The sequence below is a fragment of the Lutra lutra genome, chromosome X, assembly GCF_902655055.1.
Source record: "Lutra lutra chromosome X, mLutLut1.2, whole genome shotgun sequence".
NCBI lineage: Eukaryota > Metazoa > Chordata > Mammalia > Carnivora > Mustelidae > Lutra > Lutra lutra.
Genome location: NC_062296.1, coordinates 58,411,788 through 58,424,359, shown reverse-complemented (window position 1 = coordinate 58,424,359; position 12,572 = coordinate 58,411,788). Strand labels below are relative to the sequence as shown.

General features: G+C 41.1%; 1 protein-coding gene and 1 pseudogene across 6 annotated transcripts in view; one reads left to right on the top strand and one right to left on the bottom strand.

Annotated features, from left to right (window-relative positions):
* Positions 1 to 12,572, top strand: part of JADE3 (jade family PHD finger 3) — a 134,393-nt gene that overhangs the window by 5,623 nt on the left and 116,198 nt on the right. Inside the window, exon 1 of one of the 6 annotated variants that reach the window (XM_047714987.1) lies at positions 7,668 to 7,689. The exons of the other annotated variants lie outside the window; for them this stretch is intronic. The gene's annotated coding sequence lies outside the window, so the exon portion shown is untranslated. Of the gene's footprint in view, positions 1 to 7,667; positions 7,690 to 12,572 lie in introns of those variants that run through there. 6 annotated transcript variants of the gene reach the window in all.
* On the bottom strand, positions 3,253 to 3,826 carry LOC125091412 (60S ribosomal protein L12-like; annotated as a pseudogene).

Sequence of the window (12,572 nt, the reverse complement as noted above, 5' to 3'; positions counted from 1 at the left end):
TAGCAAGGTGCCCTGGACCCTGAATAATGAGCAGGAATAAGCAAGGTAAAAGAGAGAAGGGATTGCCAGGCAGAGGGAACACCAGGTGTTGTGAGGACACTGAGTTGAAAGAGAGATGTGGAAGGGATCCACAGAGGTTTGGCTAGGACCTGGGGAAAGAGAGATGAGGTAGGCAGGGGAAGATTGACAGGGCCTTATGGGATCTCATTAAGGAGCTTGTGTTTTATTCCAAGGGCAGTGGGAGGCTGCTGGAAGGTGTTTTTCACCTTAAACCATGGGGGGGGGGGGGGCGTGGGTGGGCATGGCGAGGCGTGCGTAATCCGCAAAAGCATCTAGTGAGGCCTAAACAAAAGTAGCTTAAAGTAATTTCCCCTTCAGTGTCCCACTTTGTGATCCAGTGGAGGCAATGTTTCTGGCCCAAATGTGTAGATCTTAAACAGTTTCTACTGCCCACCATTAACACAGCTAAAAAGAGTTGCTGTGATGCTGGAAGAAGCTGGTCTGCAGAATGCTTCTAGATGGTTTAATTAGGCTTACATATTTGATGCTTTTTAGGCTGCATTAAGGGAGCTCTTTCAGTTTTCACTGAGCCCTGTCAAATGGGGAAAAAAGTAAAATTGGGAGACTAATTCCTGGAAACCTGAGTTGTTGTTCAGTGTTAGAAATGGAACTGTTGAGTATAAGACTTCGGTTTAAATATATCATGATAAGGATGCTTCAGTGACTAAATGGAAATTTTTAATGTTTTTTGTTTTTTTGGTGTGTGCCATCTGTGATGGCAGACAGCACATTTGTGAGAATCTGGGAAGACTTAGGCATTTTTTCAGTACTTATATATTTATTTATTCCCATCCAGGTACTGCAGGTTTTTCTGTTTGAAACAATTTCTTATATGCAGAATGCACTGCACAGGAAGAAAACCAGTGTTCTCTTACCCTTTCCATATGTACCATACCACAAACATATTTATTCTGAAGTAGCCTGTGTCAGTTAGCTTTTTTTTTTTTTTTGACAGGGAGGGTTGTTAGCTGGTGGTTGGATGAGCTAGGATGGCCTTGCTCACGTAACTGGTAGCTGTCAGGTCGGTGGGTCTAGAAGGCCCTAAGCAAGGATGGCTCATCTCCACTCCCAAGTGGTCTCTCCTGCAGCTGGATAGTCTGGATCTGCTGACATGGTGGTCTCAGAGGCACGAGGTGTAGCGAGCAGGAGCCAGCGCCAGTGCACAAGCACTTCTCAATGTCTGCTTATGTCACATTTGATACCGTCCTATCAGCCAAAGTAGGGAAGTGCTTCTTGGCCCAGCCCAGAGTCATTGTGGGCGAGAGAACCATCTAAAGGTACAAATACAAGAAGGTGTTTTTTAACTGGGGACCGTTACTGCAGTAATGCATAATTAATAAATGTAACCTCTTTTCCTTTGATAAATCTTGTTAAACACTCATTTCTAAATGTAGCGTATTCTTTTTTTTTTTAAAGAGAGAGAAAGCAGGTGGGGGGCAGAGGGAGAGAGTATTTTAAACAGGCTTCACACCCAGTGTGGAACCCAACGTGAGGCTCAGTCTCGTGACCCTGAGATCATGACCTGAGCTGAAGTCAAGAGTCAGATGTTTAGCCCACTGAGCCACTCAGGTGCCCCCTACATGTAGTGTATTCTTGAAACTCAGTAATATGATGGTGCCATCTTCTCTTCTACTGAGTGTGGATCTGAGTGATAGTTTTCCTAGAAGGAAACCAAAGGGAGACAATGTGGCTCTGGGTGTAGGTACTCTTGTGAGTGGCTTGACTGCTCACTGATCTTGTGTGGCTGTTATCTAAAGAGTCTCTGAGGTGGGGCGCCTGGGTGGCTCAGTTGGTTAAGGGTCGGCTTTCAACTCAGGTCATGATCCCAGGGTCTTTGAGATCGAGTCCTGCGTTGGGCTCCCTGATCAACGGGAAGCCTGCTTCCCCCTCTCCCCCTTGCTCAAGTGTGCCCCCCCAAATAAATAAATAAAATCTTTACTTTTTAAGATTTTAGTTATTTATTTGTCAGATTGAGAGAGAGCACAAGCAGGGGGAGCAGCAGGTAGAGGGAGAAGCAGGCTCCCCGTTGAGCAAGGAGCCAGATGTGGGACTCGACCCAGGGATCATGACCTGAGCCGAAGGCAGACACTTAACTGACAGAGCCACCCTATAAATAAAACCTTAAAAAAAAAGAGTCCTTGGGTTTCCTCAACCTCCTGTTCAAGCTTTACCCCCCTCCCCCAAAAAACTTAGGGTCCTAAGCTGTACTGTGCTTTGTAGGCAAGCAAAAAGATGGTTAATTGGAAATCCATCACTACCTGGAAGATGAGAGAAACATTTGCAGCTTTTCTTCATAACCTTTATGTGATTTGTGGTTTTTACCTGAGAAGAAATCCTTATTTGGGCATTATAATAAAGACAAAGGATTCTCCGTAGGTGTATTTTATTTTGTCAAGATTGTAAAGTCTCCCTTTAGCTGCAGTGAAGAATCCAGTATTGTGCTGTGTAGTGAGTGGTCAGTGATCAGCAATTTGGGGCATCAGCCTTTGACCTTTGCTTGTGAAGTTTTCAGAAGTAACACCTTTCACATAAACTGAAATAGGCTTTGCAGCCAGCTATTGGCCTGAAATATATTACATGAAAATGCAACTGGACCCTAGGAAGCATGTGTGGGAAACTGAGGAGAAGGCTCATTTTGTACATCTTAGAGATTTTGTACATTTGTACATTCCTCCAGAAATTGCCTGGTGATAGAATCTCAGCTTCCTTTCTTTCCTCCTAGAATAAAAATTAAAAAGGGAAAATCCCTGACATTTTAAAAGTCAGTGACTTGAAAATAGCCTTCAAAATTATAAATATATATATCATTTGACCCAGCAAACGCTTCCAGGAATTTATTCAACAAATATTTGCATATTACTTGGAGTATTATTTATAATAGCAAAAGATTGGTTGATATTCTAAGTATCAGTTAAGGCTTGGTTATACAGTAGAATATTACACTGATATTGCATGATTTCTAAGATGTACAAAATGAAGTAAAACAAGAAACAGAACAGTGTGTATTATATGCTACCATTTGTGACAGCTACTGGGGACACTAATATGTACTATATAATATATATGTTTTTGCTTATATAGACAAAGATATTTCTAGAAGGATGTTAAGACACTGATAGCTTTAGGGCATATACAGCCAAGGTAGAGAGTTGGAGGAAGATTTTTTACTGCATAAACTTTTATATACCTTAATTTTTTTTTTTGGTTGTCAAATGATCCTTCATTGAAATACTTTCCTTTGCAGTTCTTAACTAGGTGGGCATTCCACTGCACCACTGTTGATGTCATCTATGATGTCATGAGGGTGGTGGCCATCAACACTGCAGCCCACAGATCAGGCAGTCCCCAGAACCTCTTTAATGGTACCAGAGAGTTCTCTAGCTAAATGTTGGTGCTGCATCTTTCAGGCAGTGTTGACAGTCTCATCAAAAGTGTTATTTCCACTGTGCTTAATGTTTTTCTGCTTTCTGTCTCTTAGTGGTTCCTTGAGGGCTTTGATAATCAGTGCAGAGGCAAAAGGTACCACTTCAATCTGGGCCTGTACGTTCTGAATGGTCATTTTCACTATTATCCTCAGACCCTTCTAATCACCGGTTGCCTTGGCAATGTCATCACCAACCTTTTTTGGAGACAGACCAGGGGTGGGAGGGGGTGCTGATATTTGGAGCCAAGGCAGACATGACACCAACTTCCCACCAGTTCTCCTTACATATAGGACTTTGATCTCACTGGGGTCAAACATAGGTAGCATGGTGAAGGAAGCTGGTGTTAGGTGAATCGGATTTGGGAGAACTGAAGACAGTTGCACATTTGCCTCCTCAGAGCCAAAAGTTACAACTACCTTCTGAATTTTAAGCCATGTGAATGTATTACCCAATTTTAAAAATCCAATACATTTATTTAAAAAGAGATGGTATGTGGTGAATGGCGATGTGAACTTCCATGGACTTCTACCCAAGTTGATTTGGTCAGAGCTATCCCTGTTAAAATACATATATATATGTACACATACACACATATCCCTGTTAAAAATATATATATGTACACGTACACACATTCACATACATACACATGTATATGCATATACATGTATATGTATACACACAAACAGGCAGTTTTGTTTCCTAGAAATGCCTCAGGATAATGTACTTCTGAATTTTTAGCTAAAGTCCTGCCTTTTCCAGAAGGTCATATGAATGAAATCATACAATATTTAGCCTTTTTTGGTCTGGCTCTTTTACTTGATTCATCCATGTTACGTGAATTAAAGCATGTTTCCTTTATCACTGAATAGCATTCCAATTTATGGATGTACCACAGTTCGTACATTTACCTGTTGAAGGACAACTTGGCTGCTTCTAGTTTCTTGATGATTATGAATAAAGCTGCAGTAAACCTTAGCATACGTTTTTTTGGTGAAACATAAGGTTTAAGTTCATTTGGGTAAATAACCAGGAGTGGGATTGCTGAGTTTGTATAAGAAGCTGCCAAACTGTCTTCCAAAGTGATTCTACTGTTTGACATTCCCACCAGCCATGAATATGAGGTGTGTGTCAAGTTTCATTTTCCTGCATATGGATGTCCAGGAGTTCCAGAACCATTTGCCGAAAACTATCCTTTCTCCATTATTATTGCTTTTGTACCTGTGTCAAAAATGTGGCTATGCTTGTGTGGGTCTATTTCTGGGCTCTCTATTCTGTTGCATTGATCTGTGTGTCCATCATTGTGCTATTACCACACTGTCTTGATTACTATAGCTTTGTAGTAAGTCTTGAAATTAGGTAATATGAGTACTCTTATTTTTTCTTCTTTACCAGAATTGTAGTGGTTAAGAGAAAACATTCTTAACCAGTTCCAGTCTCTCACTATTAACGTATTACGTTAGCTGTAGAGGTTTTTTTTTTTAAGGTTTTATTTATTAGAGAGAACACAAGCAGGGGAGGGGCACAGGGAGAGGGAGTGCCAGAACCCTGAGATCATGACCTGAGCCGAAGGCAGATGGTTGACTAGCTGAGGTACCCAGGTGCCCCTAGCTTTAAGTTTTTAAAGTATACATACCCTGTTGTGCTAAAAAGAGTTACCATAGCAGTCCTAACGCTGCTTGCTATCTTTAGAAGGGTTTCTTTCAAGATTGGCCCTTGGCTGGTGTCTTGAAAATTGGCTTTTCAAACATTTTGAAAGTAAAATATTATAGTAAACCTTCATTTATTCCTTTTCCAGTGTTCTTCCAGTGTTCTTTATGCTAATCTAAGCTCCCACTTTAATCATAATCTTTCTGCCTGAAGAATTTTTCCTTAACATTTCTTTTTACCAGGTCTGCTGACAGTAAATTCTTTGCTTTTGTTGGATAAAGTCTTTTTTTTCTTCACTTCTGAAGGACATTTTCATGAGATATGGAATTCTGAGTTGACAGTTTTTTCCCTTTTCAACATATTACTCCACTGTGCCTTGTTTTCATTGTTTCTGGTAAGTCTACTGTAATTTCTATCCTTGTTTCTCTATAATGTGTCTTTTTTCCTCTGACTGCCTTCGAGCTCTTTATCTTTACCTTGATGTAGCTTTTTTATTTTGTCATATTTATCCTGCTTCGTGTTCTTCTGAGCTTCTTGTATCTGTGGATTGTTGTCTGTCACTAATTTTGGAGAGCTCTTCATCATTTTTTCAAATAATTCCTGTATTCCATTCTCTTTTATTCCCCTGGAATTCCAATTACAAGTATGTTATATCTTTTGATATTTTCCCATAGTTCTTGTATGCTGTGTTCTATTTTTTCACTCTTTTGTCCCTTTTTGTTTTAATTTTCATTGATCTGACCAATAAATTCAATTGTTACGCTCACTGATTCTTTCCTTAGCTGTGTCAAGTCTACTGTTGAGCATGTTGTTTTTTTGAGCATGTTGGGTTTGTTTTTTTTTTAAGTCCTAGCATTTCCATTTGATTACTTCCTATGCTTTCTATCTTTTTGCTGAAATTATTCATCTGGTCTTGCATGTCGTCTACCTTTTCCATTAAAGTCTTCAATATATTAATCACAATTCTTCTAAATTTCATTTCTGATAGTGCCAACATCTGTGTCATATTGAGTGTAAATCTGATGATTCTTTGTCACTTGGAATATTTTCTTATCTTTCTTTATGCCTCATAATAAAAAGCTGAACGTGGCTGAAAAGCCGTTGAAACTGAACATCAGCAAGAGATATGAGTTAAATATTTGATATATTTGGAGAAAAACATAGGTGTCCTTCTGCAAGGCTTTTAGAGGGGGGATTTGAGTTAATCTAGCCAGGAGTTGGCTTGTGTTTAATGTTTGCTATTGGTGGGGCATGAGAGATTTCTGATTCCTCTAGTGATACCTTCTTTTTGACTCCTGCTTGGCTTTGGGTTTTTCCTTTGTGCTATTTCCCAAGAGCTGTCTGTTATAGCCCTCCCAGTTGTATTCTATTTCACTAACCACGTAGCTGGTTTGCCAAGTGGTGGATGTGGAGGAGGAGGGAGTTCTCTGATGATTTGATTAAGCCTTGGACTTAGGTATCAGAACCTGGGTCTTGAGTATGTCCTTTACAAGAATTCCTGCCCCTCCTCCAGGGTAAAGCTTTTTTTCCTTTTTCCTCAGCTGCAGTGAGTACCCACCAGTGTCCTTAAGCCAAGGGTTTTAAGCCCTTCCCCCTGCAGAGTAAGCCTTTTGTTCTGTGTTGGAGATAAAGAAAAGGTGTCTGGGTAGATTTCAGTTGGTGTTGTTTTCCTCAGCCAACCAGCACCAAGATGGGAGCTTTCTCTGGGATTTCCCCTGATTCCTTCTGTAAGAGTATGGTGGGATTCCTGTAGGAAAAACTTTTAAGAAGATGGGAATTACTCCACCCCATGTGGAGCCTAGGAGCTGCATACTGTCATGACATCCCATACTCTGGTTTCCAGTAAGTAATGTGTTAGAATTTCTAGTTTGATCTTCCTATCAGCGTATATGCTCAGATCCTATGTTTACCTGTAGGCATCTGTCTCTTCAGATATCTGGATGGTGGTTTGCCCTGTATTCAGTTTTTGATAGGTCCAAGAAGAGTCATTGGTTTCTCAGTTTGTCTAGTAGCTTCTTTTTGGTGAGGGTGAGAATGATGGCTTTCCAGTCCTTTACATATCAGCTGAAACCCGCATTCTGAAATAAGGTTTAATCTACATAAATGTCTAATGCAGTGCATGGCCCATAGAAACTCAGTACAGATTAGTTTTTCCTTTTTCTTTTTTTCACCTCCTTGAATTTTATGGTTTTATGGCTAGGGAGCCAGGAATAATTGATTCTGGTTTGGGTTCTGCCTATTTTAGGCTTTAAAAACCTCTACACTGCTGGCAGTATGTTGTTATATGGTTTTTTTGTTTGTTTGTTTGTTTTTGCTGTCTTCCAGAATTCTCTGTATGCCTTTGTAATTATTGAGAATGTTGTTAGCACTCAGTAATAATTTGCCTCATTCAGAATTAGAGGGTTATTTAGTCTTTCTACAGTATAGGTTTTGTTAGTGACTGTGTGTTTGTCATTCTTATTCCCCACATTTCCAGGTGCAATTCAGTTCAGCAAATATTTAAGTGCCCATTGTGCTATGAGGCACTAGGTGTTGAGTAGAATACAAGCATGACCTGGTAAGTGGAGTGACCAAGAGGTTCTCAAAGGCAATGGAGACCCTTTGGATGTAAGGATATTGCAACTTGGGAAATCCGCATTTCAATCTAGAAGGATTAAAAAAAACTTTTTAAACTCTGTTCTTAGTTATATTAGAGATATCCTAGAGGTGCATTCTAGGAAAAATTGAAAAAGTTATAGAAAGAGTCATGGTTGTCTATGACATCCTTATAATATCCTTATTTCATCATGTTCTCCTTCCCAGTGTTAATTTTGGTTACTTATTTTTGTTTTACTATGCAAATTGCTGTATCAACTATCATGCCATCTAATAGTTTACTGAAATATATGTATTTGTAAGGGAGTAAGCACACAAATTCTGTTAACTTTTAAGGAATGTTTGTTTAAAGGATTAACTCACCATTCAGTTTGCATGTGTGGCCCGATAATTTTTTTTTTTTTTTTTTGCTCCACATTATAGTTAACTCTTTTAAAAATTTTCTGGAAACTATTGTTAATGATATGTAGAGCCATAAAAAGTGGAGTAAAACTGACTTGTGGAGGTGTGCGTAGTCATGTGGACTTTGATGCATGTCTAGATCAGTGTAACCACCATCATAATCAAGGTATAAAGTAATCCCATCACCCAAAACAACTCCTTCGTGTTACCTCTTCAGTCACACTTTTCCCATCCCCAGCCCTTGACAGCCACTGATCTGTGCTCCATCACTAGTTTTGTCACTTTGAGGATATCACGTAAATGGAGTCCAACTGAATGTAATCTTTTGAGTCTTGCTTTTTTTCACTCAGCATAATGCTTTTGAGATTCATCCACGTTGTGTATATCAAAAGCTTGTTCCCTTTTTACTGTTGAGTAGTATTCCATTGTAGAAATGTACTACATTTCGGTTGCTACCAGTTTTGGGTAATTATAAGTAGAGCTGCTATAAGAATTCATGTGCAAGTGTTTATATGCACATACAATTGCAGTTTTCTAGGGCAAATAACCCGAGAGTAAGATGGCTTAGAATTATACTAACATTCATGGTAGAACCTTGTTAGATGGAGTTTGAATGCTAGAATGGGTAGAGCAGTAGAGACTCAAGTTATTTGAATCCTGCTTTCACTTCTTAGTTATGCATCCTTAAGTGAATTAAACCTCTTTGTGCCCCAGTTTCCTCTTTTGTAAAATGAGTGTTTTTTTAAAGTGTTATTTATTTCAGAAAGAGAGCATGAGCACAAGCGTGAGTGAAGGGGGGGCAGAGGGAGAAGCAGACACCTTGCTGAGTAGGAAGCCCAATGTGGGACTCAGTCCCAGAACTCTGGGATTATGACCTTAGCCAAAGGCACATGCCCAACCAACTGAGCCACCCAGATGCCCGTAAAATGAAGTTTATAATAATAACCACTGGGATTGTTGTGTGGAATTAATGGCATATTAAGGATAAAATGCTGCGGCGCCTGGGTGGCTCAGTGGGTTAAGCCTCTGCCTTCGGCTCAGGTCATGATCCCAGGGTCCTGGGATCGAGCCCCGCATCGGGCTCTCTGCTCGGCAGGGAGCCTGCTTCCTCCATCTCTCTCTGTCTGCCTCTCTGCCTACTTGTGATCTCTGTCTGTCAAATAAATAAATAAAAATCTTTAAAAAAAAAAGGATAAAATGCTGATCAATGTCTAGCATACCAAATATTATTATTTCATGCTTAACTGAACCTTGTCAGAAACACCCATCTTTTTTTTTTTTAAGATTTTATTTATTTATTTGACAGAAATCACAAGTAAGCAGAGAGGCAGGCAGAGAGAGGAGGAAGCAGGCTCCCTGCTGAGCAGAAAGCCCGATGTGGGGCTCGAACCCAGGACCTGGGATCATGACCTGAGCCGAAGGCAGCGGCTTAACCCACTGAGCCACCCAGGCGCCCCGCCACCCATCTTTAATTAAAGTAGGGAAATTGAATAATCCGTAAGTGTGATGTGTTTAGTAGGCAAGCCTTCAAAGCATGCTGTCTCTAGGGGAAATTTTAGAAGTTATCCTCGGTGGTGAAAAAGTTTAGGAACGTAGGTGTATGGGAGTCCTATGTAACATCCGAAAGTTGGACCACATGCCCAATTTTGATGGCTTTACTTGCCCTCTCAACATTAAAGAATCATGTCCACTAAAAATTTAGTGCGTTGCTATACCTAATAAAGAAGCTGCAAAAACTACCTCAGAATCAAGTAACATTCATTTAGTGCTTGCTGTGTACTAATCTCCAGGATAGGCATCCAAGTGTATAAACCTGAGTATCTCCCCACAAAATAAGTAACTTGGGTAATCACTAAATTATTTTTCTGCGTTTTCTACGGTAACTCGTCAGGACACTGGTGAGGCATGATTTCTTAGAGCCCCCATGATGTGAGCCATCGATGATATCTCAGATCCTGTCTTGAAACACATCTTTTTACAGGAAATCTCCCCAGTTTGGAGGAGCATGTTGAGGAGATTGCAAAACTCAGCATGCCACTCAAATCTCTTCCTAGAATACTGTGTCACTAGAAAATGCAACAGAGGCCCCTTTCTTGCATGACTGTCACGTACTATGGTCTGGCTCAGCCTGAGAAAGCACCAAGGGCAAAGGGGATGTGTTTTTCCCTGGAGAACTTTTCCTGTCCTATGAGGTACACACAAAGGGCTGCCCAGTCACCTACTAGACAGTGAATGAAAACCAGTATGTGCAAAGAGGAACCTAAATGTCCTTTCTTCTCCTGGCTGTTCAGTTGTTTTATAGTGTATTCACATTCCACAGTCCGGCAGCTGTGTTCTTCACCTGGGATTTCAGTGGAAGTGGGTCGAACAAGAAATCTGGAGCATACAGTCTGGGATGTCATCCCTACACTGTCCTCACTGCCTCCCCTTCCCAAGTACCACCAACAGTCCAACACTCAGGTTTACCTGGAGCCTTTCTTCACTTTTGGAACATCCTTCCCGCTTTGCCCTGCCAATCCTGCCTGAGCCATTTCTTGCAAATTCTAGCCCAGCAAGACACTCCCCCATGCCTCAAAACCCACTCATTTGGATGCCAATCTCTACTCCATTGGGCTGAGATTAAGAGTTGGCGCTTAACCAACTGAGCCACCCAGGTACCCCAATCATGTCTTTTCTATTCACTTTTTCACCTAATGCCATACTTCCTTATTCTGTGATCTATTTCATATATACATGACCTGAAGGTTTACAACGAGACTGCCATTCCCAGAGTTGTGGGAAACCCTCAAATTCTCTACATCCTATCTCCCACAAATACCTGAAGGAGAATCACTGCCTGCTATTTAATTCACAGACCAAACGTCAGTTCTCATTTTGTGTTTAAAAGTTACATGTAACAAGTTCTAATGGCCACATAAGTCCTGTGGAAAGTGATAGTTTGGGAAATAAATATGTATTTTTCAGACTGTCAAAAGAAAGCTAATGCTTTGCCATGTTGCCGCTGTGAAAAGTAGGGCTGTGCAGTCTGCCTGGGCAGAGTCTGGCTGCACAGTATAGATTACAGTCAAAACTGCGGCAGCCTTTTTCTGGCTCCATCATTGTTTCTAGCCTTCCCCGTAATTCTTTGCCCACTTGAGATGTTAAAGAGCACTAGGAATTTTCTTTTAAATATAGACAAAACTTTGCAAGCAGTTGTAACTCTCTTGTCTTGTGTGAAACCTGCATCTTGTACAGGAGAGGGGTGTGTGTGTGTGTGTGTGTGTGTCTGTATATGTCTGTGTGTGTGTGTGTTGAGCCTAAGTTTAGCTTTCCTTGGGATAACCAGTTTAAATCCAGGATAAACATTTTTTATGCTTTGGGGCGCCTGGGTGGTGGCTCAGTCAGTTAAGCATCTGCTTTTGGCTCAGGTCATGATCCCGGAGTTCTGGGATTGAGCTCTGCATCGGGCTCCCTCCTCAGCAGGAAGCCTGCTTCTCCCTCTCTGTCTGCTGCTCCCCCTGTTTGTGCTCTCTCACTCACTCTCTCTGTCAAATAAACAAAATCTTTAAAAAAAAAACAAACATTTTTTTTATACTTCTAAATAAACTGGCTTTAAAAGTTCTGGTTATGCCCTTTAACCCCTTGAAGAGAATCCATGTAGGCACTTGCCTTTAGGGAGACCATATTTAGGCTGTTTTCTTGCTGTGATCACTGTACTTGAGGCCCAGTTCAACTTCCTTCTAGACTGCTCTCCACAAAGATGCAGGTTCTAAAGGCCTCTTCCCTATCCTACCATTCCTACTCCGGCCACAAGGCCACCCTGACCCCTTGCTGCTCACTGCCTAGGTGGGTAGTGTCTGTATTCCTGAGAGCCAGGCGGTTAAAGTCTCCCACATTCAATCATAACCTTTCCCACCATCTTACCTTTTCAAGTCCTCTTTTCTACTCGCTCCACCTAAGTGTGCATTCACTAGAATCTAAACATACTATGAGTCATCCTGCAACTTCTGTGTGTACTGCCTTTTCCTGAAGTTCTCCACATTCCTCTGGGATTTTTGTATCCTGTACATTCCTCAGGACCCACTCAAAAGCTTATCTTTTTTACTTCAATGGTTCTTTTCATCTTTGAAGGCCCACAGCACTTAATGTGCTCAGCACTCATTTCCCCAAATGGGATGGTGTGATAGAATGGTTATTAGCCACAAAGTTCTTTCACTTCTGTCTGTATGTGACTTTGCAGCACCTCCCATGAAGGTAGAGTCTGTTTCTCTACTCCCTGAATCTGGGCTGTTCTCATAACTTGCTCTGGCCAATAAAATGCAGCGTGCGTAGCTCTGTGCGCCTTCTGAGCCCAGGTTTTAGGAAGTCTTGTAGCTTTCCCCTTTCTCCCTAGGAACACTGAAACAACCTTGTAAAGAAGTCCAGCTAGCATGCTGGAGGAAGAGACGATGTGGCAAGAGAGGT